This window comes from Centropristis striata, chromosome 1 (assembly GCF_030273125.1).
Source record: "Centropristis striata isolate RG_2023a ecotype Rhode Island chromosome 1, C.striata_1.0, whole genome shotgun sequence".
Classification (NCBI taxonomy): domain Eukaryota; kingdom Metazoa; phylum Chordata; class Actinopteri; order Perciformes; family Serranidae; genus Centropristis; species Centropristis striata.
The window spans coordinates 8,008,716-8,023,756 of NC_081517.1; the positions used below are offsets into that span (position 1 = coordinate 8,008,716).

At 37.1% G+C, this 15,041-nt stretch overlaps 1 pseudogene; it reads right to left on the reverse strand.

Moving 5' to 3' along the window:
- Window positions 1-2: 2 nt before the first annotated feature.
- On the reverse strand, window positions 3-10,655 carry LOC131969736 (up-regulator of cell proliferation-like; annotated as a pseudogene).
- Window positions 10,656-15,041: the final 4,386 nt, after the last annotated feature.

Consider the following 15,041-nt stretch of genomic DNA (forward strand, 5'->3'; position numbering starts at 1 on the left):
CATTTTTCTTTAAGCTTGAAAGTCCTTTTTCAGTAGAAATCATTCAGCCAGAAAGAAACATTTAGTAAATGTTGTGAAAATGTTTATTTTAAACCTTGAACCAGGATCTTTTCCTAAACCTAACCAAGTAATTTTGTAATATCTATACACAAAAAATATAGTTTCATTAGGCAGTGCAAAAGAAGAAGAAGAAGAAGTTACACCTTTAGAGCTTGAAAGACATTTTGTCAGTGTTGGAATGTAACTAAGTACATTTACTCAAGTACTGTACTTAAGTACAATTTTTATATAAGCATACTTTCCAATTAATGTAACTTTATACTTCTACTACACTACTTTTTGAGGCAAATATTGTACTTTTTACTCCACTACATAATGCAATCGGCTAATGTGACTGGCTACTATGACCAGCGGCGGCTAATGTGACCGGCTAATGTGACCAGTTTTCTTAGATGTTTTTGCTTCGGGGTCAAACGACAGCGCGGGTTGGAGCATGGGAGCATTCGTTGTCTTGTCATACATGCCGGCGCAAATCCTATTCAAATCGCATTATCTGGGTGTCCTAATCAGAGCTGGAGAACTCCGACATTAGTCAGACTAACACGTTTACATGCACTTCAGTTGTCCAGTTATGGTCAGATTAAGGCAATAATTTGTCGTGTCATGTAAACGTACTGACTGAGATGTGGGTGATATATTCCGATGAGTTTGCATGTACAGTAGGAAGTTAGGTAAAATCTGAATGGCTTGTTGAATCCCCCTGACATCAGAAACCCAACGAAAACTGACTGGGTAGTCTTGTTTCACAGTTTTTGGGTTGACAGGCACTCCAGCACTGAAAAGGAGTTTTTATGATCTGTTTCCTTTAGCATCAATTTCCTGCATTTTGCTCAGATGAAGCTTCATTTCTCATATTTCCAGTATTTGTCTACGTTGTTGATCAAATGTGTCAGATCACATCTTTGCTTGCACTTTTTGAGGTCCCCTATCAGCCTCCTCTTCAAAGCTTGAGCGGTGTTGCTGTAGTCAGTACTGAAAGGAGCCATCGGTGGAGTCCCTTGCCAAACCGGAGGAAAGAACCAGCTGCACATTTCTGGATCAAATTCCATGACGTCTGAGATCTTCGTGATTTTGGACTTCTTCATGGTAGTGTCCTTCCGTATCATTTCATTGAGCTGTTCTATCCACTCTTTACTCTTCTTCGTCTTTTCAGCAGGCGTGTCCGACATGTTGGTATGAACAAAATGACACAGTGGCTTCTTGTCCACATCCTTCAGCCTTGTGAAAGCATGAAGTACCATCTCTAAGACGTCTTTCTCTTTGGCGTTGTCCCTGGGAACGCTGACGATTGTGACATCACTCAGTGCCACAGCGAACCTTGCTACTTCTTTATCGCGTTCATGGCTGTCATCGTCTTGATCCATCTGATGCGGTTTTAGTCCTTCGGTGTCAATGATCATGATGCAGTCGCACCCCAGTTCCCTCCTGAAGTCTTCGCTGACATGGATCAGCTGGATGAAGGCCCCTCTGGTGCAAGTTCCTTTACTGACAGCAAACCTGACCCCAAACATGCTGTTGAGCAGAGTGGATTTTCCTGAGTTTTCAGCTCCGATGATTGTGATAACTTTGAGTTTACTGTTGGAGTGCATGATGGAGTGGAGCTCAGTAAGCACCTCCGTGATCCATTTCATCGGGATGTTTGCTGCATCTCCATCAACAAGCTCGAGAGGGAAACCATCCAGCAGCATCTGAGCACAAAGTTCAGGAAGTTGCTCCATTGTTTTTCTCTGACGGCTGTATTCTGGCAGGTGACTCGCGCATTCATACAGCTGCCCACACTCTCGAAAAAAGTGGTCCAGGCGTAAAGAACCAACAGATATTTGCTTGTCAAGCTCCGCAATTTTTTCAGCATCTTGGGGAACTTTCTCACTTAGCTCTCTGTATCGACCCTGCAGGGCTGACAGGTGGTGCCGGGACAGATTGTCCAAATCTATTTCCAGCCATTTGAGGAAATAACAGCGCTGCACTTCCGATGTGACCACCCCGTGAAGAAAGCTTGACATTGTAGCTGTCATCGCAAATCTTTGCTGTTTCTTTTGAAGACTATTTTCTTTTGCTTTCAAAGATTTGCGGTAGTCTTCAACATTTCGATTGCCAGCTTTTCGCAATTTCCAACACTCTGTTTCCAGCCACGAAAGCTCCTTCCAGATGTGTCCCTGGAGAGGCAGTTGATCATCTTTGAATTTGGAGGTGTTAGCGGCCTGTTTGATGATTTTACCAGCATTTTTCCATGCACTCTGGCATTCATCACTATCCTCATCAACCAGGATCCCACACCGACGAGCATGCTCAGACAGATTGGCAATGGACACTTTGTCTTGGCAGTTTTCTAGCATCTTAGAGATCGCCTCCTGGAGTGCTTTTATCAGCTCTGCATGCGTCTTTTTCTGCTGGCTCACATTCGTCATCTTTAGACTTGGTTTCATCGTCATCATTTTGAGCGTAAAGGTTTTCCCCTGTACGCAGCTTATCAAAATTATCTTTGCTTTTACATCTTTTCTTTCCAGATTCTTCAAGTAACTAGCTTCTGATTCATCACAGAAGATGAACACAGTGGCAGAAGTCTGGCAAAGGAATGAGAACTGCTCGTCAAAGGCCTTGATGTCTCCTCGGAGATTGGCGACCGCCAGCGGCTCGCTGAATTTGTCCGTTTTCTTGATCCCACATGGGAGGTACCAGCTGATTTCGACTAGTCCATCTGAAATTCTCCTGGGTACATCACCACACACCATCTTACCATGGTAAAATATGTCATGGTGGTTGGACGGAGTGTTACTGAGCAGCTTGTTCAGAATCTCAGACTTGGAGATCGTCCTCCCAAGCCTGACGAACGACACCAGGGGAATATCAGAGAGCACAATTCTTTCTTCACAGCTCATCTTCCTGAACGCCTGGTTGGACGGTTTGAAGGCTTTGATTATTTCACGCATGGACCACAGCATCATTGTGATTGTTCTTGTTTCACAGTTGGGTAGGAGGAGTGGAACAGCAAACTGGCAGAGTGCCATTTTCACAACCATGTTCTGCTGAAGAAACCCGTCCGAACAGAGAAACAACGCGGTTATCAGGTCCAGCGGGTTGATCGTGTCGCCTTTATCTACACTTCTGACACTTCTAGCATTTGTGTCCAACATCATGAGCTTCTTCAAAAAGGCCTCAGGAAGTGACTTTGCACTTTCAAGTTTGTTCTCTGACATATCATTTTGATTGATTTCCAGAACAGCGCTGAGTGTGAGCTTGTTGTCAAACTGGTCTTCCAGTCCGATCTTTGACAGCACCTCCCTGAGACATGGCTCTGTGAATCAACAAGAAGAGACGTTCAGGATGTTACATTCTGCTCTTCTGCTGTAAGCTGAATGACGCCACACAAATGTACTCAAGATCAATTCAGATCAGTACTTCTCAACCTGTTAAAAACCTAAAATATACAGTGGAAGCTACTCATAGTGATCATGGTTACAGTGATCAACTGCTTATAATGATCAAAAAGCTTGAGACAGAATCATTCACACAATACTACACATTCATTATTCATAACCAAGGGTTGTAGGGTGGGACTGGAGACAATCTCAGCTGCCAGAGACCTGTAAAACTCAGTAATTCTATTTTTTCCTGCCCTTAACTCCCCATTCTTTACCTCACAGTAACCCGTCTGCTTTCTGACTTGCTACCTGAGGTGATGCTCAGGTAAAAAACAGCTTGTTTGTCCTAAGCTTCAAGGAGAAAACAAAGAAAGAAAAACTACCAAGATGCAGCAGCAAAACTTTAGCAAACTGTCAGCGCCTGGAGAAGGAAAATGGCACCAAAAAGATTTTATATTGGCTTGAAGTGATTTCCCTTTGTCAGAAAAAGTTCATAGATTGAATGGATGCTAATCCCAGTTGACACTGGGCAGGAGGCGGGGTCCACCCTAACACTTTTATTATGTTCCTAAAACATCATTATTTATTGACCAAGTTTATGATAAAAAATAAAAGAACACCACAATCACATGGTTGGCAAAATTTAGCAATTATAAAAGATTGGGATAAAGATCAATATTTTTTTCTTTCCTTTAATTTTAATGTTTTATAGATAAGTTTCTATTGCTACCATATATTTTCCTTTTTTTCTGTTCTGGCTGTCATGGAGTTAATAGTTTAAATGTGTAAATGGCTGAATTATACATTCAAGATATGTATGCCTTTTTATGTTTGTCTTTTTCTTTGACAAAAGAAACACGCAGCAGCCTGGACCCCTCTCGATCGGGGTGGGTGTAGATGGACGTGCATGAGTTTTTGCGGGCCAGGTTCCTCAACTTGTATGTCTTGTATCTAAATGTGTTTCAAAATAAAAAATTATGAAAACTTTTGTTGAATAAATTCTGACATAACGAACATTTAAACTCACATGACTTATCAGCTGTTTCCAATTTCTGTGTTTTCCAGATGTTATATTTATTTGTCTTCGTTTCCGGACAGCATGAAACAGGATAATGCTAGCTGAGATGAAAGAAAAATTTAAACATGCCCAATAGAAACAAATCCCTGAAGACCTGATGGATGAGATAACCACATCGATTTGTTGCCTGTTCAGAATTTCTCCTTCTTCTATGTTGGATTATGACAAAACATAACCAATAGCACCAACTTCTGACAAACTATGCTGTAGGCTAGTTTATTTACTCCAAACCCAACTGAAGGAAATGCTCCTAATTTGCATTTAGCTTTTAGCAACATTTCAACATTTAGCTTAAAGATATGCCTATATATTGTTACTTTCTGTTTGAAAAACACAACATTCAAACTTGGCCGCTCGCTAGCTGGCTAACGCTATATATCACGTTGTAACATAACTTGAAATTATCATTATCTTGAAATAACGTGATAATATCACAAGCGTGTCCAAACGTGTGCATCACTTTTAAGTGTCCTCTGGAAACACTTCTGTTGTGTTGTCAAATTGACAAAGATGTTTTCTCAATTTGCTTGTGTTTTATGTATTTGCATGTGTTTTCTTAAGTTGAAGTTGCTGTGAGTTGCCTGAATATTTTTCGATTTTTCAGTACTGTTTTTGTACAGTAGTTTTGTGAAAAAAGGGCTACACAAGACAATTTCCCAAACACAGCAACAAAAAAAAAGAATAGAGAAAAAACAGTCTAATGTAAATGTAAATGTAATAAACAGAGTAATGTAATGCATTGACTTATCAGAGCTCTCACCTGTGCGTATAGTGGTAGAAACCGGTTTACTGCACTGCTCGTTCATTACTGTTGAGACAGAGATCACATACTCTGTGTCCGGCTCTAGATCAGAGAATGACTTGTAGCAGTCTTCTGTGTATATCGCTAGCTCCTCATTCCCTTCACTTTTGACAGTTAAAAGAAACTGATGTGGGATTCCTTCCATCTTGTCCCCTCTGGTCCATTTCAAGGACAGAGCTGTAGCCTCTGAATGTCCTTTTGTTAGATGTCGAGGGGCCGGCACCGCTGCAAAAGACAGATATTTGATAAAATGTTTATGTGAACACACTGCAGTGAAAGGAAGATGAGATATCTGGGCATTTTTTTAATATTACCTGTGAAAACTGATGCATGAACCCATTCACTTAAATTGCCGTCCTTGTCTTCTGTGGCCACACTGAAGAAATACTGTTGTCCAAGTTGAAGGCTGTCGATTTCAACTTTATGGAAATCGTTGATGCAAAAAGAATTCTCCACCTCCTTGAAGGAGCTCCACTTCACTCTGAAGCGTTTGGGCCCCTCCAGGCCCTTGGGGCTTCCCCAACTCAGGGCCACAGAGTTTGGCTTCACTGACAGGAACGTTATCTGACCAGGAGGGGGCACCGCTGGCAAACATAAGGCAGCACAAGGAGTCATTCTAGACCTCATAGTCATGTTGTGAAAGTCTGTTTTATTCAGAGGTCATCAGAAATCATTCACACATTTATGTCTCACATTTTAAATCATACAGACAATAAATCATTAAGCACTGAATCCAGGTCGGGCACTTCATTAAAAGTCTGTATTTTTAGTAATTGGCTCTGGATGTGTAGACATATGTTATAAATAATATCAAGATGGATACATAGAGAGATGGTGTCAACAGTAAAACATTAGATAACACACTTTATGTTTTTTACCTTTGCTCTGCCTTTTCAGTAAGTCTTTCAACGGCCATAAACACAGTGTTTTGTGTTGTTTCTTATTTTTATGGCACATTTCAAAGAACCTATGATTACGGAAGCGTATTTCATTCACTTGGAAAAAAAACTGTTTTTCTGAGTGATTTATTTTTGGGGGTAATTATTTCTGTTTTGATAAGTAATGTCTCCCCCCTGTTTTTCTGACTATTTTTTTCTGTTTTTCATGGAAATTCCGGAGGGGAAAAAATCACAAAAAACAGGGAAAAAATAGTCAGAAAAACAGAAAAAATAGTCAGAAAAACAGAAAAAATACAACGAAAAACAAAAAAAAATTGGTCAGAAAAACAGAAAAAAATACTCGGAAAAACTGAAAAAAGTACCACAAAAAAACAGAAAAAAATTACTCAGAAAAACAGAAAAAATTACCCAGAAAAACAAACCAAAAAATAAAGTACTCAGAAAAAACTGAGTTTGTTTTTTGAATGAAAGTGAATGCAATGCGTATATGATAATGTCTATTAGACTTTAATAGTTCCAACAGCTGACAAAAACCCCTGATTTAGCATGCTTTTCACTTTAATTTGCATACAAAAAAAAACATTTCTTAATTAAAATGTCTAAAAACAACTAGACCTATGTCAAACGTTTTGTTGAGTTCTGTACTTGCAATATCCCAAATGTTCACAACTATTTTCAAAGCCAGAGAAATCTGTTGTATTAATCCAGGCCACGCTCTGTTTCTGTCACCTGTCAACGTCCCCCGTATCCCCTTTATATATGAATCAGCGTGGTTGTCTGCCTGAAGCTGTCTGCAAATCTGTTTGGCTGAGAACATACCATATAACCTGAGTACATAATCCATAGGATGTGTAGGATGCTGATTATGTCATTTGAAAATCCAGTCAGGATTAATTAAAAAATAGTATTTCTATATTAATTTTCATATTTCTCCATATTCCTTCTGATGACATTCAGATCCACCCGTTCATTCCAATGGACAATTAAAATAAAAAATAAATACTAACTAACTAACTAACTAACTAACTAACTAACCAACCAACCAACCAACCAACCAACCAACCAACCAACCAACCAACCAACTAAATGAATAAATAATATTCTGATATATATATATATATATATATATATTATTCTAATTAAAATAAATACTAACTAACTAACTAACCAACCAACCAACCAACCAACCAACCAACCAAATAAATAAATGATATTCTGATATATATATTATTCTAATTAAAATAAATACTAACTAACTAACTAACTAACCAACCAACCAACCAAATAAATAAATTATATTCTGATATATATATTATTCTAATTAAAATAAATACTAACCAACCAACCAACCAACTAACTAACTAACTAAATAAATAATATTCTGATATATATATATATTATTCTAATAAAAATAAATACTAACTAACTAACCAACCAACCAACCAACCAACTAAGTAAATAAATAATATTCTGATATGTATAAGTAGGTATAAGTAATATAAGTGAAAACAAGTTATTGAGTATCAGGTTAAACATAATTTCTAACACAAGTTATGTACTTTAACTCACCTGCCTCAGGTCGTCTAGGGTCCTGGCGTCCTTCACCACCAGATGTCTGTAATTACATATATTAATAAGCAAAATGCAGAATGTCACTATTACAAGATGTTTTCTTCATTATTAACACATCAGCTGTTCACCTGACTGGGAGCGTGATGTGCCAAACGTGAGATGATGTCGTGGCCTTTGTGATTTCCCTTTGCACAAATGCTGCAGATCTGCATCTGATCAGTCCTGCAGATGAACTTTAGAGACTTTTGATAGTGCGTGCATCGTTTCCCCTCGACTTCATCGCTCACATCTGTGAGGATGTGTCTCTGCAGGGACGGCACCTTGTAGTGCTGCCGGACATCGAACTCGCAGTAGGAAGTGTTACAGGTCAGGCAGGTCTTCAGAGCTGGAGCATGGCATACGTCACAGATCACGTCCTCTTCTCTGGGGTAAAATAGAGAAATATAAAGCTGTTACCACGCTGAGAGTTTCTATTGGCTGACTGGCTGTTGTCATAAATGGTTCATATGATTTCCAATGAAAAGTAAAACAAGTAAAAAAGCCCCTATAAGGTGGGCGGGAGGGACGGTGGATGGATCAAGCAAACTCTGGCTTTCAACTTCTCTAAGGCAGCTATTCTCAACCTTGGGGTCCCGACCCCAATTGGGGTCGCGAGATGATTGGTCACCTTCATCAATTTGACAACACAAGAGCAGCATTTAGAAAACGTGCTGTAAAGACCACAACACAACAGAAGTGTTTCCAGAGGACACTTAAAAGTGATGCACAGGCCTGGACAAGCATGTGATATTATCACGTAATTTCAAGATAATTATAATTTCCCGTTATAACGATCATAGCGTGCTAACGTTAACCGGCAATCAATAACATGCTAACATTAGCTGACGATCGATAGCATGTTAACGTTAGCTGGCGATCAATAGCATGCTAACGTTAGCGGGCTAGCAAGACCAAGACCAACTTGGTGCCGTTGAGAGAGACCAACTAAAACGTGTATCATTCATTTATTTGGCTTGTTTAACTACAATGTGATTAATACGGGCTAGCAGGCTAACACTAGCGGGCTAATGCTATTTATCACGTTATAATATGAAATTATCATGATCATGAAATAACGTGATAATATCACAAGTGTGTCCAGACGTGTGCATCACTTTTAAGTGTCCTCTGGAAACACTTATGTTGTGTTGTGGTCTTTGCAGTGTTTTCTAAATGCTGCGCTCATGTTGTCAATTTGATGAAGATGTTTTCTCAGTTTGCTTGTGTTTTGTGTATTTGCATGTGTTTTCTTAAGTTGCAGCGCTGTGAGCTCTCAGGGTCATCGTATTAAATATCTGTTTCCCTGTTTCCCCCTTTGCTTTCACTCTCAGGAACGTCACTTCTGCCCTGGCATCAATTATAATTATTACAGCTGGTAGAAGATACCGCTAAACATCTCACATTATAATAATTATAATATCAGCCCATTCAATGGCTGATAACAACCTACTGGCCTCCCAGCAGGTGGTGCAGGCCCCTACTCACCCATACTTATGGGCTGATAACCATCAATAACGCTTATATATCATTTGATACTTCTTTTAGCTGACAGCTTTAGTTAATTTTCAGGTCGAGATTTAACATAAAATACATGATACATTTAAAGTGATTGCACATGTTTATAAATTAAACCACATAAAGTATATTAAATATTTAAAATGAGCCCTGCATTGACAGCAGTACAACTCTGCTTACACAAATGCATCAAAAATAATAACCTGACCTGATAATAAAAAAAAACCTGATAACATATTTAGAATATATGAGTGGGTTCATTCTGCATAACGACTACTTTTACTTTTGATACTTTAAGTACATTTTGATGCTGATACTTTTGTACTTTTACTTCAGTAAGTTTTGAATGCAGGACTTTTACTGTAGTGGGGTAATTTCACAGTGTGGTATTAGTACTTTTACTGCAGTAAAGGATCTAAATACTTCTTCCACCACTGAACAGTAGAGAGAAGAAGAAGGAAGAAAAGAAGGAGTTGCATTGTGGGAATCCAGTACTTTTGAACATTGACCCATACAGTGATTACGTGTCTGCTCTGGAGGAGCATTGTACACGTGCTACACACACACACACACACACACACACTCACATCTCTGCCTCTCCTACATAAACTTTATGCCTCAGCCTTTATGAAAGTGAATTATCTGGTGCATCAGTCCCCCCAAAAAAAAAAGAAAACAGATTCTTCCCAAAAGCAAAAACCACCCTGAACTCGCATATGCACTGATTTCATACGGACTGTCTTACTGTGTAATATTTATTTATTTATTTTAATATACAATACCCGGCAATGTGCAATATTTGTCCTTCAATGTGCAATATAATTATGGATAAACACGGTATAGCATCATATCTGCTTTAATAAATTGAAGACTGTACACCTTACCTCCCTTTCTTGCCTATGTTTACATTATATCATATATATTTTCTTCACATTTACTTGCCTATGTTTACATTATATCATATACATTTTCTTCACATTAACTTGCCTATGTTTACATTATATCGTATATATTTTCTTCACATTTACTTGCCTATGTTTATATTATATATTTTTATATTTTATACATATTTTATTTATTGTTGCACTGCTTTTGGAGTCAGCTTTTAAATCTCTTTGTACATGCATATAGTGACTATAAAGGCATTCTATTCTGTTCTATCTAATATGAAATTGCTGCAGTATTCAGCTGTATAATAGTGACGGTAAGTGTCTCACATATCAGAATATGAAAATCTCCTCTTGTCGTTGTGGGAATCCCTCCATCCGAATCCAGAAGTCTGATCTGATGAATGGTCGGATGTGACCATTGAGTATGAGTCCTCTGGTGCCTCTGGATGGTCCTCACTGACAATATCATTCAGATATTATTCAGAAATTAACAGTAAGAAATAACAAGGTGGAGATCAAACAATAAACAATACTGCCCTACCCCTATAGTTAAACTGAGAAAAACTGCTTTAAAGTTTTTTAACGTTTTTTGAACTGGCCAGCCAAATGAGTTATAGGTAAGTTAGTGATATGACACTTATTTCTACATGTATTGATGATGTTATTTTTATGCTCAAAAAATCATGATGATTTATTTGACCTTTGACCCCAAAAACGCAGTTACTGCGCTCTGGTTATGCTGTAAAAGGTTCTAATAGTAATGATAAACAGAGTGCAGTAACTATAATGTTGTTGTCTTCTTTCAGCTTTTATATTTTGTTTTCAAATTTATTTTGTTATGAGTAAATTTAAGTGTTTAACAACTCTATTCTATTCTATTATAAAGTAATGTTATACTTTAGTTTTAATATAATTGTATCTCACTTTTTTACTTCATCACTATCTAGATAATAATTTCCCTATCAAATCAACTTATAATTTCTATTATTTTTATGTTTAAATTAGTATATATATCCAAAGCAGACCGTGGTAAAGGCAATTTCTGCTTGGTTTTGAGTTGGATTTTGTGTTTTTTATATCATTATTTCTCAGAAATAAAGCAAAATTGAAATCTAAAACTTTGTCACAAGATAAAACGAACATCAAGGAATTAATTTTTAGTTATAACTCAGTTTTGACCAACATTGTAGTTACTGCAGTTAGACTTTATAGGGCAGAATAAACAATAATATGACAATATAGTCTGCATTCTTACTATATGTCTTGTTTGTATTTGACACCTGGAGCTTTGACCTTTGTCCTGAAAATGAAGAAACATTTACATTTAATGACAAAATATACAAAGATGATGTCTCTTATTGTGAGCAGAATTATGCATTTAAGTGTAAATAAATTGCTTTTTACAGAAGATATATGTTGGCAAAGCTCGTCTGCATCTCTCTATATATTTTCTCTTCATTAAAAGCTGCCTGCTGTTGACCAGTGAACACCAGGCGGACAGACAGTATGTGACAGATTTCGTCAAAGTGTGGGAACAAATTGTTTATATGAAAACACGCCTGATAATGACTGATCTCTCTCCGCACTCGGAAATGTCACCAAAGTTGTTTAAATGCATCACAGAGAAGAATTACTGAATATTTAACAGATTCATCCACTGCTCTTCTTTCAATAACAGCACATGGATTAGACAGTAATGTTGTGTTGTAAGTTACTGCAGGATTTAAAAGTGATTTGTACCTGTTGTAAAAGTCACCAGGAGCTCTGTGATCCACTCTCATCGCTGTGTACACATGTTGAGGCATCACATGTGGGATTCTCCTAAAGGAGTAAAACAGAAAAGAATAAAATCATAGCTTACAGTCATGGAAAAAATTATTAGACCAGCGTTTGTGTTCAAATATAATGATAACAACAACGAAATAGAAACAAATTGACCAAAAATAGATGCAGAATGATCAAAAAAAGACACAAAGTGACCAAAAAAAAAGATGTAAAAATTATCAAAAAAGACACAAATTGACCAAAAAAAAAAGATGTAAAAATGACCAAAAAAGACACAAATTGACCAAAAATAGATGTAAAAATGATCAAAAGAGACACAAATTGACCAAAAATAGATGTAAATATTATCAAAAAAGACACAAATTGACCAAGAATAGATGTAAAACTGATTTTAAAAAACACAAATTGACCAAACATAGATGTAAGTATTATCAAAAAAGACACAAATTGACCAAAAATAGACGTAAAAATGATAAAAAAAGACACAAAGTGACCAAAAATAGATGTAAAAACGATCAAAAAAGACACAAATTGACCAAAAATAGATGTAAATATTATCAAAAAAAGACACAAATTGACCAAGAATAGATGTAAAAATGATGGGGAAAAAAACACAAATTGACCAAAAATAAATGTAAATATGTATTTTCTTTATCAATTTGTGTCTTTCTCTGTCATTTTGTGCAATTTTTTGGTCATTTTGCATCTTTTTTGGTCATTTTGTGTCTTTTTTTGGTCAATTTGTGTCTTTTTTTTGTAATTTTACGTCTTTTTTGGTCCTATTGTGTCTTTTTTGGTCATTTTGTGTCTTTTTTGACGACATTTTGTCGTCAAAATGAAGAGGGATGTCCTTTGAAGACAAGTCTGACCCACAGGTAGAACAGTTACAGTCTCTCCCCAATCTGAAAGAATGGTAACATCAACTCATTGTACTGATTTGCTGACTTGCACACAGTGAGCTGCAGGACTGTGTTATGTGCCAGAGGACTGTTGTATATTTCTGCCTCTCCTCCTCCCCCCTCCTTTCTGTGTCCTTCCCAGGTGTTTACCAGCTGATTGGGATCCACCTGGAAAGCTGATTTCCACCTGTGGAGCTGGCCAATCAGAGGTGGTGTGTTCAGGCTGAAATAGGACCATTGGGAGGATCACCAGCGGCCATCTTGTTTTTGTTGTGTCTCTGTCTGTGAGACTGATGTTTTGTGCGTTTTGACATTTAAATTCGCCTTGTTAGTACTGTTTTGTGGTGGTGAGGTTGGGACTAGGTAAATTGGGGGTACCCTGTACATTTTGCATTCACCTAGGTTATTTTCTGTTACTCCATTAGCTTATTGGTTGTGCCACCGCTGTATTGTTTTGAAAAGCCTTTTTGTAGAGAAGTTAGTTAGGCCTTTTGTTTGTTTTTCTTCACAGCTAGTTTAGATAGACCTTCTTTTATTATTTGTTTCAACTTTCTTTTGGCACAATCACTTGTCCCATCCTCCCCCACCTTAGTGCGTTTTTCTTTTGTTGTTGTAAAATAAATCATAATTGTTCACATCACTTTTGACTTTGTTTGATTTTCTGATTGTCATGTTATTGTCTGCTGGCTGGGTTTAGTCAGTGGACATAACAACTGTCTAAACCAGGGGTCGGTAACCTTTACCAACAAAAGAGCCATTGTTGGCCAAATAAAGAGAAAAAAATTCAGAATGAAGCCGAAAACCTTATTTTGAGCCTTACGAGAAAGATAAAACAGCCTAAAACTGAATCTAAATTCGCTTTCCAACATAACTTATAGGTTATAATGAGCATTTATTAATATGTTTTTGTCAGAATGCAGTGAAGACCCAAGTGCAAATGAGGCTGCAGATTTGATTCAAAAGCTATCCTAGCTATGGAAACTCAAATCTCGACTTGAAGTTGGCAAAATGTAGAGGTTACGCTGGACCGTAGACTTTCATAAGCTATGATCTGAACAGTTGACACAAATGTTTTAAAAAAATGTTGACAACCGTATATAAGCTACACATTTTTACAATAAAGAATACAGATTGCTTTAGGCCTACACCAATGATAAATTAAAATGAAAATCTTAAGAAATTAATGTCTCATTTTACATTATTTTATTTTGTCACAGCCACAGGTTGCCACATGTGGCTTCGGAGCCGGTAGCTTCAGGCAGGTTGCCGACCCCTGCAGTAACAACACAAAGGGTTAAACTTAAAAAAAGTTTTTTTTTAACGTGTTTTAACTGGCCAGCCAAATGGATTGTACTAGGTTAGTGATATGACACTTATTTCTACATGTTTTGTTGATGTCATTTTTATGCTCAAAAATCATGATGATTTATTTGACCTTTGACCCCAAATAGTAGTTACTGCATTGCTGTCAAAGGTTCTAATAGTAATGTTTTTGTCTCCTTTCAGCTTTTATATTTAGTTTTCAGTGAATAACCATTTTCAAATTGTTTTTGTTATCCATCAAACAAAAAAAAAACAGAAATAAAAATAAATATGTCTTACTGTTTATTTTTAAAATGGAGAGGAATATCTTTGGACGACATATCTGATGCACAAATGGAGTGTCCAGATGTCTGTTCACTGGAAAACAAAAATATATATATTTTTTAATTTAACAGTATTGGGGGGTAAACGTGATTGAGATAATTACTTGATTGATCTTCACAGAGGAAAAATATGATTATTGTTTTTTTAATCTCTTACTGTTTTTTCCTGAAATGGAGTGGTATGTCTTTGGAAGACATATTTGATGCACAAACGGATGGTCTCTGTTCACTGGAAAAACAAAACATTTTATATAACAGAGAAGAAAACAATATTACAACAAATATAACATAACTGTACCCCAAATCAGACATCATTCAGCTGAGATTCTATTCAATTTCACATTAATTGAATGGACCAAAATGCTTTTGCAGCCACCGTCAGCACCCCCTGCTGGAATTTTTGGTAGAATGCAGCTTATGAATTGTACATTTAAAGTGCTGTCTGACCCATATATCTATGAATTAGTCCAATGGAAGTCTATATAAATGGTCTT